Genomic DNA, 14267 nt, shown 5'->3' on the forward strand with positions numbered 1-14267 from the left:
CCAGTACCTGCCTCCATCTTGTCTCTGTGTCATCTTTGCGCGGTAAGAAGAGGGATCACCCCCCTCCAGCTCGCCCCACCACCTCTACATTTGGCGTAGTCGGCAGGATCGCCGCCGCTAATACCCCATCTTCTGCGGCAGACCTGCCTCAAAGAATGGAAAAGGACTTGGACTACTCTGTTTGGATTACAATTACCTGTGGATTACAAATTACCTACCTGTGGAATATAAATGGGAAGCGCTGTGGCGGATCTGTGTGGCCAGCAGAGGATCCGGGGCGGTACCGGGAACTGTGCAGTATGGCGGTGCTGCTTCAGCGCAGAGGCGAGGTCCGGGTGTTTGCAGTTGTGCAGAATGGACTGGGACCCCCCCACAACGTACCCCAAAAGGAAGCAGTATGTACCGGGAGACCGACGTTTCCATATATTGGACCCTGACAGGTGGGTGGAGAGGCCGCCAACGCCCCACCCCACAGAGGGAGTGACACCGAAGAAAAGCTTGGGTGCGGCTGTTGGCGCCATTCGATTGCTGCCCACCGGACGGTATGAGACGCTGCGGGTGTCGGGGCATCGGCCGCCTGGAGTGGCAGTGGCGGCAGGAGAACGAGCTGAGACAGAAGACGTCATCCTCGGGTCCATGGGCAAGAAGTGGAGTCTGTGCGGAGCCCGTGCGGAGCCAGAAGGAGGGGCCGCCATTGATACCGGCGGAGAGTCTCCCCGCGGAGCCCCTGAGTCTGGAAGCTAGGCCCGCTGAGCAGCGAGTTGGAGAGCGGAGGCTGCGGGATGAGCCGTGCGGTGGTGTGACGGAGGCCGCGGCACCGGGGAAGGTCAGAGTTCCCCCGGCCCTGCCGGCGGCTTCACAAGCGGCCCCTATCATTTTGCCACAACACGCAGCCTCCAGTGTACCGGAAGGCCCGGCTGCACAGGGCCCTATGCTATACGCGGGGTTGAGCAAGGCCCCCGCTCCCGTCCCTGAGCCATCCCGCCCGGAGTCATCAGGGCGGAGCTTATTTACAGAAGGCGCGGTTGCGCTCCCTCGGCCGGTACCAGCCTCATCACCCGAACCGGCCGTTACTCTAGCTCTGCTGAAAGTTGTGGATGCGGCCTACCCTGCGGCCGTGATAATGCCAGCGTCAAAACCAGCGGCTGCTGGGCCACAGATACCACTGGCCGCCTCTGCCCCACGTCCTTTTTCAGCAAGCTCCTGCCCACCGGACTCTGGGACTGGTGCGGTATCCTCCGTTTGGGTTGCGGAGGTTATTAAAAGGAAAAAGGCATGGGAGCAAGCGATTTGGAAACAGCTGCATGACAAGGGGGAGGCTGGCATGGCGGAGAAGAGATCACTGGGACGGCTGGTATACACCAACGTCGACAGGGGGTACGGTTTTATCCGTGATAAGACTGGCCAGAAAGTGTATGTGAACGTGGCCTCTATACGGCATGGCCGGGCTCTGGAAGAAGGGGACTTGGTTTCTTATTATAAAGAGTACTGCCCCCGCGGGTATTATGCGGTGGCAGTACTGGCGGTACCCGAGGAATGCGAACCCCCGTAAAGAGGACTGTATTGGATACTCCCTTTACCCCAGGAGTTCCACGGCTGTGGGGCCCCTTGCTACCGGCCATCAGGAGATGGCCTGGACTGTCAGAGTCTGAAAGAACAGTTCTAGTTTTAAAAAAAAATGTTTTATGTGCTAAGTTGTTTTTTTTAGTATGTTCCTCTTACAGGATGTTATTTACTAATTTGGAAACTTGACAGAACGGGGATATGGAAAACGGAGGAGTGTCCAGGTCCAAGGAAGGGGGGAGGAGGAAAGGAGACATGTAATGTTATGTTATATTTTGGTTTTAAAAGCAAGAGAAAATGAAAAAAAAAATTATAAAAATGGGTACTTGTGATATTGTAAAGTTGTTTTGGTGTACAATATGCACAAGGAAAAAAATGCAACAGGTCCGAGTGCGGGAAGGTCCGAGGGACCAAAAGGAAGAGTTGAGATCCGAAAGGGGTCTACGAGTTGAGAAGGTCTGGGAGACCGGGATGCCGACCATGACCCGTTATGAAAAGAAAGGTAAAAGATGGATGACGTAGGAAAGACAGCCGTCCTAGGTTAGGTCCCCGATACCACGGACACCCCAGAAGAAGGATGATTGTCGAGGACGACAATGGACAAAGGAAGGGAGAGTGTAGGGAAGGTGACCTGACGTACGGACGGACGTCTCAGAATGGAGGAAGATAGGTTTGCACAGTTTTGGTAGGTGTCAGTTAATACAGTGGGAAACAGCTAGGAAAGAGTAGTGGACGTGCAGTACCTTGGGATGACCATTAGATGGCAGGGTGGAGTGTGAGCAGAGGACGTGACATCAGCTTAGGGCTTTAGAAACCGTTGGTCATGGGGGGCGGAGTGACAGTTAGAGTGACAGTTTCAAGGAACCGGGAGAGCTATAAATATTGAGGGAGGGTTCCAGAAAGTTCCAGTCCCCAGGGGGAGCTCAGGTGACAGGAGGACTGTGACAGTCTTTGCGCTCTGAGGAGAATCCGACCAGGGGGACTGAGGAGAGAGAACGTCAGGGGGGTGGTCCTGACAGGAAGATACCGCAGAAGAGGCGAGGCAGTGATTGCTATATACCGTATTTGACACGACGACTGACCAGTGAAAGCGCTGTTGGTTATTGGGCCTAGGGCGGCCACAGTGGCGGACCTGTCAGGAGCGTCAAACAGTGAAGGAGGGACGGTACACATATGTGCGTCCCTAATGTAAAAGTACGGTGTGTAAACGGCTCTAGAAACGGAGGGCCGACAAGTGAAGAAACGTGCGGTGTGCTGCGGAGGCCGTCAGGCGGACGGCAAGTAAAGAAATAAACTTGGACCTGTTGCACCCAGTACCTGCCTCCATCTTGTCTCTGTGTCATCTTTGCGCGGTAAGAAGAGGGATCACCCCCCTCCAGCTCGCCCCACCACCTCTACAATTTGTCATGTCTTGTTGACCTAAGACAGGATTTACCTAATCTAAAGAACTCCTAAGGACCCAATGCTTTTTAGTTATTAGAACTTGATACATTAAAGAGGTTGTCCACTACTAGGACAACAAATGTTATGCTTCGATAAAATAATAAAACCTATACTCAACTCCCATGCTGGTGCCGTACCCGCGGGGTTAGCACTTCTTCTACCCGGGGCTGTGATGCAGTCTTGTGGCACGTGATGACTGCACTCAATCAGAGCTGGCATCACTGTCTCCGCCTTCGTACGAACCAAAAATGAAGAGGAAATCCGGGCTGGAGGTGATCCCTGACTTCCTCTTCATGTTCAGTTTGTCCGAAGGTGGAGAAAGTAACGACAGCCCTGATTGGGCGCCAGGTATCACGTGTTACTCCACCGCATCACAGCCCCGGTGACTGAGAGTGCCGGCACCGCTGGAACAAAGTCGGCACGGGAGGTGAGTATAAGCTTTATTATTTTATCGGGGCTGAAATTTTAGCTTAAGAAGGAGTTGTCCTAGTAGTGGATAACCTATTTAAAATGTAGAATTCAAATGGGGTGTTCTTAGTTTTTCTCATGAGTCATGACTGTATCATAGGTGGGGAGGCGGTCTTTCATCCCTGTTTCTTAAGGAGCAACACAATTTTGTACTAAATCCAGCTACACACAGGCAAAACAATTTATCCACTTATATCAAGAATAAGAAAAACAATACATAGTGCCACAGATTTCAAAAGGTTTGTATAGGTGAAGTGTGAGTTTATTTCTAATGGGTTGTGATTTTCTGGAATACCCCATACTGGAATACCCCAATATTTCTGCTGTTAAATATTTCTCACACAGGTCGAATGATTCAGCGTTAGAAGAGTGAGACTTTTTTATGGGTTGGAAGATCACTGACTTGTGGGCGAATCTCATCAGCTGCTCTCGGGATTATAGCTAAGTTTAAAGCTCACAGTTACCTGCGAGGACGGAAGAGACGAGTCCGAGCGGTGCATGGTGTCACCTCCACAATAACAACTCACTGCAGGAAGAAGGTATGTTCTCTATTCTATATACTAAATGCATTTCAGAGAGGGCTACATGTGTGTAGCAGAGTGATTACAAGCGGTAGGAACTTGCTTTGTAAAACTGCATGGATTGCAGCGAAATCACAGATGTTACACCAAATTACAGGAATATTCCCATCTCATACACATAATTTATACATTTATTCATAGTCACAGGGTCTTCTTTACAACGGACTGTTATACAATGTATAATATACCGTTTATTACAAATGTGAGTACACCCCTCAAATTTTTGTAAATATTTTATTATATCTTTTCATGGGGCATCACTGAAGATCTGCCACTTTAATATAATGTAAAGTATTCAGTGCACAGCTTATATAGCAGTGTAAACGTTGTGTGCTCACTAAATAACTAAACACACCGCCATTGATGTCTAAAACGCTGGCAACAAAAGTGAGTACACCCCTAAGTGAAAATGACCAAATTGCGCTCAAAGTGTCAATATTTTGTCTGGCCACCATCATTTTCAATCTTTGCCTTAACTCTCTTGGGTATAGAGATCACTAGAGCTTCGCCGGTGGCCACTGGAATCCTCTTCCACTCCTCCATGATGACATCACCGAGCTGGTGAATGTTAGAGACCTTGCGCTCCTCCACCTTTCAATTGAAGATGCCCCACAAATACTCAATAGGGTTTAGGTCTGGAGACATGCTTGGACAGTCAAGCACCTTTTAACCTCAGTTTCTTTAGCAAGACAGTGGTCATCTTGGAGGTGTGTTTGGGGTCATTAGAATACTGCCCTGCACCCCAGTTTCTGAAGGATCATGATCTGCTTCAGTATTTCACAGTACATCTTGGCATTCTTGGTTCACTCAATGAGATGTACAGTAGCTTCCCACAGCCGGCAGCACTTATGTAGCCCCAAACCATCACACTCCCACCACCATGCTTGACTATAGGCATGACATACTTGTCTTTGTACTCCTCACCTGGTTGCCACCACACAAGCTTGACACCATCTGAACCAAATGTATTTATCTTGGTCTCATCAGACCACAGGACATGGCTCCAGAAATCAATGCCTTTAGTTTGCTTCTCTTCAGAAAACTGTTTGCGGTTTTCCTGTGCATCATCTTTAGAAGAAGCTTTCTTCTGGAAAGACAGCCATGCAAGCCAATTTGATGCAGTGTGCGGTGTAAGGTCTGAGCACTAACAGGCTGATCGCCCACCCATGCAACCTCTGCAGCAATGCTGGCAGCACACATAAACTGCTTTTGAATAGACAACCTCTGGAAATGATGCTGAACACGTGCACTCAACTACTTTGTGGTTGACCATGGTGAAGCCAGTTCTGAGAGGAACCTGTCTTCATAAACTGCTGTATGGTCTTGGCAACCATGCTGCACTTCATTTTCAGGGTGTTGACAAACTTGTTATATCCTAGGCCATCTTGATGTAGAGCAACAATTTTTTTGTTAGATCCTCAGAAAGTTTTTTGCCGTGAGGTGCCATGTTAAACTTCCAGTGACCAGTATGAGAGAATGAGGAAGTAATAACACCAAATTTACAATACCTGCTTCTCATTCACACCTGAGACCATGTAATACTAATGAGTCACATGACACTGGGAAGAGAATATTGCTAATTGGGCTTAATTTGATCATTTTCACCTGGAGGCATACTCACTTTTGTTTCCAGCGGTTTTATTATTAATGTCATTGTGTTGAGTTATTTAGAAGGCACCAAATTTACACTGTTATACAAGCTGAACACTGTTACATCTTCAGTGTTGTCCCTGAAAATATATAATTTCTATATATAAAAGTGAATGTATGTGTGTGTATATCACCGATCAATCACGAAGCATCTTTCATTTTAGCAGAGCTGTTCAAAAGAAGCTGAGCTTTGATTGGTTGCTATGAGCAACAGTTTTCCTTGCAACCAATCACTAAGCATCTCTCATTTCACCAGAGCTGGTTAAAAGTAGCTGAGCTGTGACTGGTTGCTTTGAGCAAGTTTTCCCACTTGACAACACCTCAGCAGATACTGACATGGTGGGAGAAACCTAGCATCCCCGGGAACATAAGCTCCCAGCCATTGTCTGCCCCCATAAAAGGAACAGAGAGCACATGACAGAAAGGAATCACCCCCTCCCTGTCCATATCCCCATCACACATCCTCCATCCCGTGGGCACATCTTCCCTCTTAAAGGGATCATTGGTATGGAAGTCAGAGCAAATCCATCCAGGGCTTTGGTTTTGACCCCAGGCCTCTCTTAAAGGGATCCCTGGTATGGAAGTTAGGACCGTTCCACTCAGCTCTGTGGTTCTGATCCCAGGGTCTCTTAAAGGGATCATTGGTATGGAAGTTAGGGCAAATCCACTCTGCGCTTTAGTACTGACCCCAGGCCTTTCTTAAAGGGATCTCCTTTATGGAAGTTAGGGCAAATCCCTCAACGCTCTGATTCTGACCCCAGGGTTCTATTAAAGGGATCATTGGTATGAAAGTCACAGTAAATCCACTCAGCGCTCTGGTTCTGAGCCCAGTCTTTCTTAAAGGGATTCCCGGTATGGAAGTGAAGGCAAATCCACTCTGCGCTTTGGTACTGACCCCAGGCCTCTCTTAAAGGGATCTCTGGTATGGAAGTTAGGGTAAATCCCTCAGCGCTCTGATTCTCACCCCAGGCTTCTATTAAAGGGATCATTGGTATGGAAGTCAGGACAAATCCACTCAGCGCTCTGGTTCTGACCCTAGGCCTCTCTTAAAGGGATCCCCGGTATGGAAGTTAGGACTGTTCCACTCAGCGCTCTGGTTCAGACCCCAGGCTAACGGGATGATGTTTGATATTAGGGGTAGTAGTCCGGTGGCTCTGGCTGATGGGAAGATGTGGGATATTAGGGGTAGTAGTCCAGTGGCTCTGGCTGATGGAATGATGAGGGATATTAGTGGTAGTAGTCCGGTAGCTTTGGCTGATGGGACAATGTGGGATATTAGCGGGAGTAGTCAGGTGGCTCTGGCTGATGGGATGATGTGGGATATTAGGGGGAGCAGTCCGATGTCTGTGACGGGATGATGTGGGGTATTAGGGGTAGTAGTCCGGTGGCTCTGGCTGACGGGATGATGTGGGATATTAGGGGTAGTAGTCCGGTGGCTCTGACTGACGGGATGATGTGGGATATTAGGGATAGTAGTCCGGTGGCTCTGGCTGACGGGATGATGTGGGATATTATAGCGAATGTGGCTATGCGGAGTGGGCGGGGCTCTACACTCAGCTTTATATATAGATATAATCATTATAATTTGTTATAACTAACCATAGTTAGTTACTATGCCCGGGCAGTGCCGGGGTCTTCAGCTAGTAAAATATATATTCAAAAATGTGAGTGTGCTCACTTTTGTGATATACTGTATGTGGGTACCATCAATGGGATCCGCAGCTATCTAAAAAAAGCCACTTTGCTGTCATTGAAGAAGTGATTAGACTTCAACCTCATGCAAAATTAGGTTTTTATCCTAAATCTTATGCTCATTAAAGGGTCAGTGTTGACTTTTAGGATTGCTACTTCCAGTAGGTGGCACTAGTGTTCAAGTCTATTCCTCTTTGAAGAGGCAATTTGCATATATCTTGAACTTTTCCCAACAGAGAATTAAAAAATCATATTGGTTAAAAACTGGTCACTTCACTAATCTTAGAATATGTTAAGTCAAAATAAGAATATCACATCTGCACATCTCAGTTATATTGTAAAACCTTCAGCTTGCGCCTTTTGAGGTTATCTATGGTGGATTTTGACATGTGTTAGAATCATTATCGATTTGTAGAAGCCATCCTCTTTTCAACTTCAGCTTTTTTACAGATTCTTATGTTTGTGTCAAGAATTTTTTGAAATTTCATTAGATGTAACTACTTATGTCCCCAATAAAAAAAATTGAGAAAAGTATTCAAGGAGTGATACCTTTATTGGCTAACCATAGAAATTATATTTTCAAGCTTTCAAAGCTCAGAAGGCCCCTTCATCAGCCTTCTGAGCCTTGAAAGCTTGCAAATATAATTTCTCTGGTTAGCCAATAAAGATATCACTCCTTGAATACTTTTCTCAATTTTTTTTTTTTGCGGACATAAGCATATACATCTATTTTTCTGGCTAACACGGTACCACAATATTATTTTGCATTGTACATCGTTGAAATTTAATTGAAACCATTCTTCTCTCTACCCATGAAATATTCCCGTGCTATTGGCTGCAACACAATTCCAAAGTATGATTAATCCACCTCCATGCCTAATGGTTGGCGAGATGTTCATTTCCTGAAATCCGGTGCCCTTTTTTCTCCACACATACCTTTGATTATTGTGGCCAAATAGTTCTATTTTAATCTCATCGGTCTACAAGATTTGATTCCAAAATGCATCAAGCTTGTTTACATGTTCTTTTGCATACTTCTGATGCTGAATTTTTTTAGTGAGGACCCAGGAGAGCTTTTCTTCTTATGACTCTTCCAAGAAGGCCATATTTGTGCAAGTTTCTCTGAATAGTTGAATTATGTACCACAATTCCAGAGTCTGCTAAATCAATCTGAAGGTCTTTTGCAGTCGAACGGGGGTTCTGATTGTCCGCTCTAGCAATCTTATGAGCAAATCTCACTGAAATTTTGCTTGGTCTTCGAGACCTTATCTTGACCTTCATTGTTTATGTTAGCCGTGATTACATAAATTACATTTTCCATACTGAGGAAAGGACAACTTGAAAACTGTTTGCTATTTTCTTATAACCTTCTCCTGCTTTGTGGGCCTCCATCATTTTCACAGTGCTAGGCAGCTGCTTAGAAGAACCCATTGCTCCTTTTTTTTGGTACAATGTTAGTGTCTATAAAGCTGGGAAATCTGCATCACCAGGGCTTTCCTAACGATGATAGTGAAAAAGCCATGACCCTAAAAGGCTAATTAAGGTGTGAAATCTTGGTCAAAGTTATCTGAGCACACAAATCTCCAAAAGTGCCTAAACTTTTGCATCTGCCCATTTTCCTGTTTGTAATTTTTAAAATGTCAAAGATTACAATAGGTTTTTTTTGCATAAAATAGAAAGGAAATTTGTCATCTCTATCTTTAGCCCTTTTAAAGGTCATTACATTTTCAACTTGCTTAACTGTTCACAAAAACAGACATTTTGACAAGGGGTGCCCAAAGTTTTACACGCCACTGAATGGCTGTCAATGGTAATTGTCTGAAATTTTACTGATTGTTCTGTAATCTAAAGACAATAAACATCTAAAGAAAAAACAGCTGAGCTGACAAAATTAAGTAATAGAACATCAAAGGGTTAGCTGAAAACCCACATGCCCAATCATAGTGACATAGTAACATAAAAAGCAAGGCTGAAAAAAGACATTTATCCATCCAGTTCAGCCTATATTCCGTCAGAATAAATCCCCAGATCTACGTCCTTCTAAAGAACCTAACAATAACTGTAAGATACAATATTGTTACTCTCCAGGAAGACATCCAGGCCTCTCTTAAACCCTCGACTGAGTTCGCCATCACCACCTCCTCAGGCAAGGAATTACAGATTCTCACTGCCCTAACAGTAAAGAATCCTATTCTATGTTGGTGGAAAAACCTTCTCTCCTCCAGACACAGAGAATGCCCCCTTGCGACCATCACTTTCCTTGGTATAAACAGATCCTTGGAGAGATATTTGTATTGTCCCCTTATATACTTATACATGGTTATTAGATCGCCCCTCTGTCGTCTTTTTTTAGACTAAATAATCCTAATTTTGCTAATCTCTCTGGGTATTGTAGTTCCCCCATCCCCTTTATTAATTTTGTTGCCACTCGCTCTAGTTCCGTTATATCCTACCTGAGCACCGGTGCCCAAAGCTGTACACAGTACTCCATGTGCGGTCTAACCAGGGTTTTGTACAGTGGCAGTATAATGCTCTCATAATGTGTATACAGACCTCTTTAATGCATCCCATGATCCTGTTTGCCTTGGCAGCCGCTGCCTGGCACTGGCTGCTCCAGGTAAGTTTATCATTAACTAGGATCCCCAAGTCCTTCTCCATGTCAGATTTACCCAGTGGTTTACCGTTCAGTGTGTAGTGGTGATATTGATTCCTTCTTCCCATGTGTATAACCTTACATTTATCATTGTTAAACTGCATCTGCCACCTTTCGGCCCAAGTTCCCAACTTATCCAGATTCATCTGTAGCAGAATACTATCTTCTCTTGTATTGACTGCTCTACATAGTTTTGTATCATCTGCAAGTATCGATATTTTACTGTGCAAACCTTCTAGCAGATCGTTAATAAATATGTTGAAGAGAATAGGTCCCAACACCGACCCCTGCGGTACACCACTGATCACAGCGACCCAGTTAGAGAATATACCATTTATAGTGTTGAGCGACACCTTCCAATATCGGGAAAAATCAGATCAGATTGGATCGGATCGATACCCCAAAAATATCGGATATCGCCGATTCCGATACCGGAAACCAATGCAAGTCAATGGGACACAAATATCGGAATGAAAATATGGTTGTCGTCTCCAGGGTCGTCGTTTTCGGGGTCGTCGTCTTTTTTGGGGTGGTCTTCAGGGTCGTCGTCTCCAGGGTCATTGTTTTCGGGGTCGTCGTCTTCTTCGGGGTGGTCTTCAGGGTCATCGTCTTTAGGGTCGTCATCATGGAGATCCAGAGTGATTATCAAAAGCCATTTCAAAAAGCTTGAACTTGGAAATGTAGCAGAAGGTACAAGAAGGCTGAGGAACTGCTGAGAACCAGCTGACGGAACTGGAACCTGGATGGGTAGCTGAAGGTACGAGAGCCAATGGAACTACCGAGGGCGAGCTGATGGTACTGGAACCCGGTTACTAAGCAGGAGGTACCTGTGCCATAAAGCACTACCAAGGACCAGCAGACGTTGGTGGAACTCGGATACCAAGAAGGAGGCACCTAAGCCAAAGGCTCTGCCTGGAACCAGCTGACATTACTGGAACCCAGGGGGACATATTCAAGATTGACTTCCAAAGAACCAGCTAATGGTACTGGAACTCAGATAGGCAGCAGAAGGTACACATGAAAAAAAAAGTTGCAAGTCCACGAACCGGCCGGAGTTACCGAAACCCACAGTCCTACAGGGGGAGCTTGTCCTATTGACACTACAGAAACAGCCTTCATTGCCAGATCCCGCAGCCCACAAAGGAAGCACCTAAACTGCAGGCACCATAGAGTCGGCTAACCGGACCGCAACACGACAGGCCAGCGTATTGGAGGCAAAGTGATGTTAACACTACCCGGAAACAGCTGGTGTGCTGGAACCAGGCTGGGCAGGAGGGAGTACCCATGCCAAAGACACTTCTGAGCAGGAACTGGTGGTGTTGGAGCCCAAGGATATCAGGAGAAACAGAGTGGAGGCAGAGGCGTAATTGGAGCAAGATTAAAATCTGAAGTAGTGTGAATGTGGACACAGCAGGGGATCAGCTGATGTTACTGAACCCCAATAACACAGACGGCACTTCTGAGCAGCAACTGGCAGTGTTGGAGCCCAGGGATTACAGTGCAGGTGGTAGAAACATGAAAACAACAGGAGTCCTGGATACTGTTGCCGACCAATTATTTAATCTGGAAGAGGACTGGCAAATTCCTGCGAGATCCAGGCCTTGCTCATTTTCAGAAAAGTTAGCCAGTCAGCGTTATCGGTGGATAGTCACATGCGACGGTCTGTTAGTACACCACCTGTGGCACTAAAGACGGGTTCCGATAATACACTAGCAGCAGGGCAAGCCAGCACCTCCAATGCATACTGGCTAAGCTCTGGCCATGTATCCAGCTTAGAGACCCAAAACTTGAAGGGGGAAGAGCCATGTGGGAGAACACTGAGAAGGCAAGACATGTAGTCTGTCACCATCTGACGGAAACGTTGCCTCCTACTGACTGGAGCCGTCTGTGATGGTGTAGACATTTGTGGCGGGGACACAAAACTTTGCCACTTTTGGGCCATACTGGTCTTGCCTTGTGCTGAGGTGCTGCTTCAGCTCCCTCTTTGTGCAGAGCTTCCTCCACTGCCTCGACGCACTGAGCTGCTTTGTAAAGCACTAGCAGCACTGCTCTCGGGTGGAATGGAGAACATGATGGAATGCACCAGTGTGTCTTGGTACTCCCGCATTTTATGCTCCCGGTTCAACGGTGTTATGAGGCTTTGTAAGTTGTCCCGGTAGCGAGGATCTAGGAGGGTGTACACCCAATAATCAGCCATGTTGAGAATGTGGGCAATGCGGCGGTCGTTTCTCAGGCACTGCAGCATGAAATCAACCATGTGCTGCAGACTGCCAACTGGCCAAGAAACGCTGTCCCCTGCTTGAGGCATCATCTTTGCCTGCTCTGCATCACCCCACCCTCGCTCTACATACTGACTACTAGAGCATTGTGTACCTCCCTCCTCTGGACAGATGTCTTCCTCCTCCATTGACTCCTCCTCATCCTCCTCACAAAGTGTCCCCTGGCTAGGCCTTTGTGAGGAACCATGTTGCGCAGACTGTCCAGAAGCAGATGGCATTTGTGACTCCTCATCCTCCACCACTTCCACAACCTCCTCCCTTAGTGCTTGCAGTGTTTTTTCAAGCAGGGAGATAAGGGGGATAGTCATGCTGACTAGTACATCATCTGCACTCGCCATCCGCGTGGAATCATTGAAGGCACGCAAAACGTGGCAGATGTCCTTCATAGAGGCCCACTCAGTGGTGGTGAAGTGTGAACGGCGCGAAGTGCGACTTGTTTGCGCCTGATGCAGCTGGTACTCTATTACTGCTGCCTGCTGCTCACACAACCTCTCCAACATATGTAACGTTGAATTCCACCTGGTGGGTAGGTCACATATGATGCGATGTTCTGGAAGGCGGAATCGGCGCTGCAGAGCTGCAATGCACGATCTTGCCATGCTGGAATGCCACAAGTGAGCGCACTCTATGCGGACCTTGTGCAGCAGTGCATCAAGATCCGGATAGTCCCTCAAAAAACTCTGCATGACCAAGTTGAGCACATGTGCCAGACATGGGATGTGAGTGAGTTTTCCTATGCCCATAGCTGCCACCAGGTTTCGGCCATTGTCATACACTACCATGCCTGGCTGGAGATTCACTGGCACAAACCACACGTCGCTCTCCTGCTTGATGGCATTCCAGAGCTCCTGCGCTGTGTGGCTTCGATTACCCAAAGAAATTAATTTCAATACGGCCTGTTGACGTTTGGCCATGGCTGTGCTCATATCGGTCGTAACAAGTAAGCGTTCACGGGTCCACGTGGAGGTAGACTGTGACGGCTCCTGCAGCGCTGATTCTGAGGAACTGGAGTATGAGAAGGAGTCAATGTGTACAGACTGGATTCCTGCAATCCCTGGAGTTGGCAGAACACGTACAGCGCCACTCTCAAGATCTGTATCTGGCTCCACAACATTTAGAAAATGGGCAGTGAGGGAAAGATATTGTCCCTGTCCATGGTTACTGGTCCACGCATCGGTGGTCAGGTGAACCTTGCTACTGATGGCGTTTAGTAGCGTATGTTTAATTTTTCCCTCCATATGCTTTTGCAGGGCAGGGATGGCTTGACTTCTGAAAATAGGTATTAGACCTACCGGTAATGATGTTTCCAGGAGTCCATCCTGACAGCACTATGGAGGACGTCCTCCTCCTCCTTACAGGGACAGGAAAGCACACGAGAGGTTAAAAGGCCATGTCCCACCCCCTTTCCCTCAGTGATTTGACAAGTACCACAAGGTGGATGATGCTAGTAACGGTTTAATGAAACAGTCATATTACAGCATATGACATAACATAATACAACATAGTATAACATACCAGGGAGGGAACTACCCGTGCTGTCAGGATGGACTCCTGGAAACATCATTACCGGTAGGTCTAATACCTATTTTCCAGGACGTCCACCTGACAGCACTATGGAGAGTACCAAAGCACCTCCTCAGGGTGGGATTACTGCTTGGAGAACTTTTCTCCCGAATGCGGTTTGTTGGCCAGCTAACACATCTAGTTTGTAGTGTTTGCAGAATGTATTAAGACTAGCCCAGGTTGCCGCTCGACAAATTTGATCAACTGACGCCCCTGCCCGCTCGGCCCATGAGGCCGATACCGCCCTTGTAGAGTGGGCTTTTAAGGAATCAGGCGGGCTGGCGCCTTCAGCCTGGTAGGCGTCCGAGATTACTGAGGTAATCCAACGCGCTATGGACGCCTTAGAGGCCTTCTTCCCTTTATTCCTACCACCAA

At 47.0% G+C, this 14267-nt stretch overlaps 1 protein-coding gene across 1 annotated transcript in view; it reads left to right on the top strand.

The window, feature by feature from the left end:
* The first annotated feature begins 3889 nt into the window (after positions 1-3889).
* Positions 3890-14267, top strand: part of LOC141098555 (cytochrome P450 2K1-like) — a 40389-nt gene continuing 30011 nt past the window's right edge. The window contains exon 1 of the mRNA XM_073586445.1: positions 3890-4013. The gene's annotated coding sequence lies outside the window, so the exon portion shown is untranslated. The remainder of the gene's footprint in view (positions 4014-14267) is intronic.

The sequence above is a fragment of the Dendrobates tinctorius genome, unplaced genomic scaffold (genome assembly GCF_039654945.1).
Source record: "Dendrobates tinctorius isolate UK_male_01 unplaced genomic scaffold, ASM3965494v1 ptg000093l, whole genome shotgun sequence".
NCBI classification, from domain to species: Eukaryota; Metazoa; Chordata; class Amphibia; order Anura; family Dendrobatidae; genus Dendrobates; species Dendrobates tinctorius.